Consider the following 6,087-nt stretch of genomic DNA (forward strand, 5'->3'; position numbering starts at 1 on the left):
GGTGGGTAGGTTTCAGAGCCAAGGCGCATCCCCATCGCTTGCCACGTACACAAGGCTGCCTCTGTGACAACCCAAATGCTTGTCCCCGAGGAATCAAGATCCCAGGATGTTCTTCCGGCTTCCATTCCGTAGTTCTGCCTCCTCCCTTTAGGAACACATTGAATTCTTTTCCGAACGTACCTCTGTTTCTGTCAGCCGGCCAGTCACTTTTGGAAAGCTCACAGGTGCAGCTTTAAGACAGCAGTGGTTTGTTTCTGTTCTGGGAAGAGCTGTCCTAGATAGGCCAAAGCCTTCTCTAGTCCAGTATCATGTTTCCCACACTAAGTGGATGCCCCCAAGAGAAGCCAGGCTTGACAACCTGTGTGCTTCTGCTCCTCAGCAATTGATATGGAGAGACATATTGCCTTTGATTTTACTGAGAGCATGTTGTCTATAGGCATGGTATAGTGCAGGGGTCCCCACACTAAGGCCCTAGGGCTAGATACGGCCCTCCAAGGTAATTTATCCAGCCCTCACTCAGGGTCAGTCTGAAATGACTTGAAAGCATACAACAACAACAACAACAACAACAATCCTATCTCATCAGCCAAAAGCAGGCCCACAGTCTGAAATGACTTGAAAGCACACAACAACAGCAATCCTGTCTCATCAGCCAAAAGCAGGCCCACAGTCTGAAACGACTTGAAAGCACACAAAAACAACAGCAATCCTGTCTCATCAGCCAAAAGCAGGCCCACAGTCTGAAACGACTTGAAAGCACACAAAAACAACAGCAATCCTGTCTCATCAGCCAAAAGCAGGCCCACAGTCTGAAATGACTTGAAAGCACACAACAACAACAACAACAATCCTATCCCATCAGCCAAAAGCAGGCCCACACTTCCCACTGAAATACTAATAAGTTTATATTTGTTAAAATTGTTCTTCGTTTTAATTATTGTATTGTTTTATGTATTTTTTGCACTACAAATAAGATATGTGCAGTGTGCATAGGAATTCATTCATTTTTTTTTTCAAATTATAATCCGGCCCTCCAACAGTTTGAGGGACTGTGACATGGCTCTCCGTTTAAAAAGTTTGAGGACCCCTGCCTTAGGCACATCCCATACTTAGCTTTAGAAGCTAGGCAAATCTTTTGACTAAATATTGGCAAGAAAACCCTCATATGGGGTCAGGGTAAGTCAGGTTACAGGCACACAACAGACCAAAAAGATACTGCTTCATAGCCAATGGCCAGTTGAACTGCTCTTGCCTAGTTCAGTGGTTCTCAACCTGTGGGTCCCCATGTGTTTTGGACTACAACTCCCATAAATCCTAGCCAGTTTACCAGCTGTTAGGATTTCTGGGAATTGAAGGTCAAAACGTCTGGGGACCCACTGGCCTAGTCTCTTTTTAAAGAAGTCATTACAGATAATTTTCACAATTTAACTACTCGCTTTGTTCTTTCATTTCCTCTTTATGCTTTCAATGAATTTCCCACCATTTTATTTCTTTGAGTAACTTCCACTGGCTTCTGGTATTATGAAATTCCTCTCTATTCTGCCTTGGTTAGACTGAATCTGGAATACTGTGTCCAATTCTGGGCACCACAATTGAGATGTTGACAAGCTGGAATGTGTCCAGAGGAGAGCGACTGAAATGAGAACAAGCCCAATGAAGAGCGGTTTAAAGAGCTGGGCATGTTTAGCATGAAGAAGAGAAGGCTGAGAGGAGACGGGTGCTTTGAATGCAATATTCCTGCTTCTTGGCCGGGGGTTGGACTGGATGGCCCATGAGGTCTCTTCCAACTCTATGATTCGATGATTCTATAGTTTCTGAAGTATAACTGTTAGGGAAAGCTCCCCCCAAAAAAGCAGAGCATCCAAAAACAAACAGGATACTAAAAGTTTAGCCTGCAGAAGAGAAGGCTGAGAGGAGACATGATAGCCATGGATCAAGATGTGAGAGGAAGTCATCGGGAGGAGCTTGTTTTCTGCTGCCCTGGAGACTAGGATGCGGAACAATGGCTTCACATCTGGAATACTGTGTCCAATTTTGGGCACCACAATTGAGATGTTGACAAGCTGGAATGTGTTCAGAGGAGGGTGACTAAAATGATCAAAGGTTCAAGCCCTATGAGGAGTGGCTTAAAGAGCTGGGCATGTTTAGCCTGCAGAAGAGAAGGCTGAGAGGATCAAAGGTCTGCAGAACAAGCCCTATGAGGAGCAGCTTAAAGAGCTGGGCATATTTAGCCTGCAGAAGAGAAGACTGAGAGGAGACATGATAGCCATGTATGCATATGTGAGAGGAAGTCATAGGGAGCAGGGAGCAAGTTTGTTTTTTGCTGCCCTGGAGATTAGGGCATAGATCAATGGTTTCAAACTACAAGAAAGGAGATTCCATCTGAACATTAGGAAGAACTTCCTGACTCTGAGAGCCTTTAGCAGTGGAACTCTCTGCCCCAGAGTGTGGTGGAGACTCCTTGGGGTCTTTTAAACAGAAGCTGGATGGCCATCTGTCGGGGGTGCTTTGAATGCAATTTTCCTGCTACTTGGCGGAATGGGGTTGGACTGGATGACCCATGAGGTCTATGATTCTATGAAACAGAGAAGAACCCCCATATCTTTCTGAACACACCAAAGCATAATTTCAAACGCCTATTATGTTCTCAGCTCACCTTGGGGTTGTTAATATTTTGGAAGCTAAGTTGCATTAAACACGGCTATTGCTTGGCCACCTTTTTGCTGTAGAGCCCTTATCGTAACCTTTTAAGGTTTAGTAACACTCCTATAATGTTCTGTCTACATCAGAACAATTGGTTCCCCCTTTAATCTTGTAAACATCTTGGCAGGCTTATCCTAAAGCTTGGCTGTTCCTGAGATGTCTGATTAATCCCTATCCTGCAATGTTTGCATAAAGAACCTTCTCTTTGAACATCCAACAGAAAGGGTGGCATCAGGGGATTGACTTGGGTGTAGTTCTGCAAAGAGGCAGCATTGCCCACCTACCCAAAAGGGACCAAAGGAGCAGGGTCCTACTTTAGTCTCCAATTCCCTGGTCCATGAATGTCCAAAGCAATGTCTGTCCTCAAACTAAGGCTCAAAAGTGTTGCGAAGTCCAGAAAATTAAGTGACCTCCTACAAACATGAAAAGTACATGTGAAGCCAGTCAACAATTACCTGGGTACATTGTTGACATTGGAAAGGGCTATATGGCCAAACCACCTCTGAATGTTCCTTGCCTGAGACAGGACGGCCAGGTGAGTTGAAAGCACATTTGTTATTAGCTGTCGTCAACTGTGACATGATCATGATGAATGAAAGACATTTAAGACTTGGGATCATCAACAGCTCTGCTCAGTTCTTGCAAACTGAAGGTAGATGTGGATTCCTTGGGTGAATCAGTGTCGCACCGCAAGCCTGAAGCCACCTATGACCAAAGCATCACACACAAGTCCAGAGTAAAAGCAAACTGTTTATTGTAAAAAGCACACAAAAGTTATAGGTAGGAAAAGCAGGAATAAGGAAAGCAGATGTAAAATCCAAACAGCAATGAAGTGCCTTTTTTTCACGCCAGGAGCAACTTGACAAACTGCAAGTCACTTCTGGTGTGAGATAATTGGTCGTCTGCAAGGACGTTGCCCACAGGACGCCCAGATGTTTTACCATCTTGTGGGAGGCTTCTTTCATGTCCCCGCATGGGAAGCTGGAGCTGACAGATGGGAGTTTGCCCCGCTACCCGGATTTGAACCATCAATCTTTTGGTCAGCAGACGTTACCCAGGGGATATCCAGGTGTTTTGCTGTTTTGCCATCCTCGTGGGAGGCTTCTCTCATGTCCCCGCATGGGGAACTGAGCTGACAGATGGGAGCTTGTCCCACTACCTGGATTCGAACCATTGATCTTTCAGTCAGCAGACGTTACCCAGGGGACGCCCAGATGTTTGAATGTTTTACCATCCTTGTGGGAGGTTTCTCTCATGTCCCCACATGGGAAGCTGGAGCTGACAGAGAGAGTTCAACCCACCCTCCCTGGATTTGAACTGCTGACCTGTCGGTCAGTAGTTCTGTCGGCACAAGGGTTTAACCCATTGCAACACCGGGGGCTCCAAAATTGAATGCCTGTTGCAAATCCAAAAACAAGGCAGGCCAAGAATAGTCTAAAATCCAAACTTTTGTCCATAGGCAAAAGTTGAGCAAGGATAATCAACACGAACATGGAAAATTCCCAGAAAACTTGAGTTCCCAAAATCATGACAAGAACTAGAAAACTTGAATCCCAGAACCATGACAAAGCTGTAACTGAAACACCATGTTGCCTGAACTAAAGAGCAATGAGCTTGCATCTTCTAATATATAGACATGAAAGCATTACGTCTCCCCTGGAACTTTTGCTTCCCACGGAGGTGTGATGACCTCCTCCGCTGGCTGTGGGCTCGAATCTGCAAGTGAGCCTCCTGACTTAGATCAGGTGTGTTCCCATGAGAATTTCTCCTTATCTGGAGAGGATGATTCCAACTCCTGTGAACAGCCTTGAAGGATCAGAGGCAATTAGATTCCCAGACCCATCTGTGCCTGTGTCTAAAGTAGTTTCACTTTCTGGCTCTGCATGAGAATGGCCTTCTGCATGAGACTAGATCCCAGGCACTGCATCAGAATGCATCCCAGGAAAGCCCACAATTCCACTTGACTCAAAGGCATTAGTCAGCCCATCAGCCTGATGTGACTGTTGCTGAGCTACAACAATCAATGCACTACCAGAGGATTGATTCACTCATTTCCTACTGCTTCCCATTGTATCAAGTGCATATTCATCCCAAAAGCAGGAGCTGGGTTAGTCTGAGAACCACAATAATGTCTTTGGGCACCAGAATGGAAAACCATCTGGCCAGACTGATTAATGGATCTTGCCCAGTGCAAAAAAATTCAAGCAAAACGAACTGCTCAATACTTTGAAGAAAGGTCTTTCAAACCTGTCTTCAGCTACATTGGTCATAATCAGGTGGCCTGGGACTAACTGAATAACCAGGGACTTGGAACATTTCTGCTGAGATGTCATGGTGGGGAAATGAGTCAATAGGTGAAATTAAATGTTCCTCGTGATATCTCTCTAAGCAGGTGAGTAACTGCAGTTGGTAATCAATTCATAACACTTAATGACATGACCTGATGCTGTCTCCAGGTCTTGGGGCCTGGGATGATCCTGAATTGGCAAATCCAAAATCTGTCGATCGAGGTCTGTTGCTTAAACGGTACTGAAAGGCCTCTCAGCTAAATAATATTATCGCTATCTTGTACCTGGTATTTATTTGTCGTGTCAGATCAACCAGTCAATTATATTACACTTCTAACAGAACAAAGCAAACAAACAGACAAAATACAACATTTGTGAGTTTGGTAGTTGATTAAATGTCCTTTGACCAGTATTTGGCCACTTGGAGTGCCTCTTGTGTTGCTGCAAGGTCCTCCATTGTGCATATGGCAGGGCTCAGGTTGCATTGCAGCAGGTGGTCAGTGGTTTGCTCCTCTCCACATTCGCATATCGAGGATTCCACTTTGTAGCCCCATTTCTTGAGGTTGGCTCTGCATCTTGTGGTGCCAGAGCGCAGTCTGTTCAGTGCCTTCCAAGTTGCCCAGTCCTCTGTGTGCCCAGGGGGGTGTCTCTCATTTGGTATCAGCCATTAGTTGAGGTTCTGGGTTTCAGCCTGCCACTTTTGGACTCTCGCTTGCTGAGGTGTTCCAGCGAGTGTCTCTGTAGATCTTAGAAAACTCTTTCTAGATTTAAGTCGTTGACGTGCTGGCTGATACCCAAACAGAGGATGAGCTGGAGATGTCTCCGCCTTGGTCCTTTCACTATTGGCTGCTACTTCCCAGCGGATGTCAGGTGGTGCAATACCGGTGGTATTGCACCTGGTGGTAACCCCTTAATCCCATCTTCTTTTTGCTAAACTCAGCATTCTTATGCACCACAAGGCATCTTGAATTGCCAATGACCATAAGAAAACACAGTATTTTCTGTTGGTCATGGAGGTTCTGTGTGGGAAGCTTGGTCCAATACTATCATCGGTGGGGTTCAGAATGCTCTTTGATTGTAGGTGAACTATAAATCC

At 45.3% G+C, this 6,087-nt stretch overlaps 1 protein-coding gene across 1 annotated transcript in view; it reads left to right on the forward strand.

The window, feature by feature from the left end:
- The window catches only part of LOC137094912 (rho-related GTP-binding protein RhoU-like), a 277,821-nt gene that overhangs the window by 47,228 nt on the left and 224,506 nt on the right, over positions 1-6,087 (forward strand). The gene's annotated exons all lie outside the window — the stretch shown is intronic.

This window comes from Anolis sagrei, chromosome X, assembly GCF_037176765.1.
Source record: "Anolis sagrei isolate rAnoSag1 chromosome X, rAnoSag1.mat, whole genome shotgun sequence".
Taxonomy (NCBI): Eukaryota; Metazoa; Chordata; class Lepidosauria; order Squamata; family Dactyloidae; genus Anolis; species Anolis sagrei.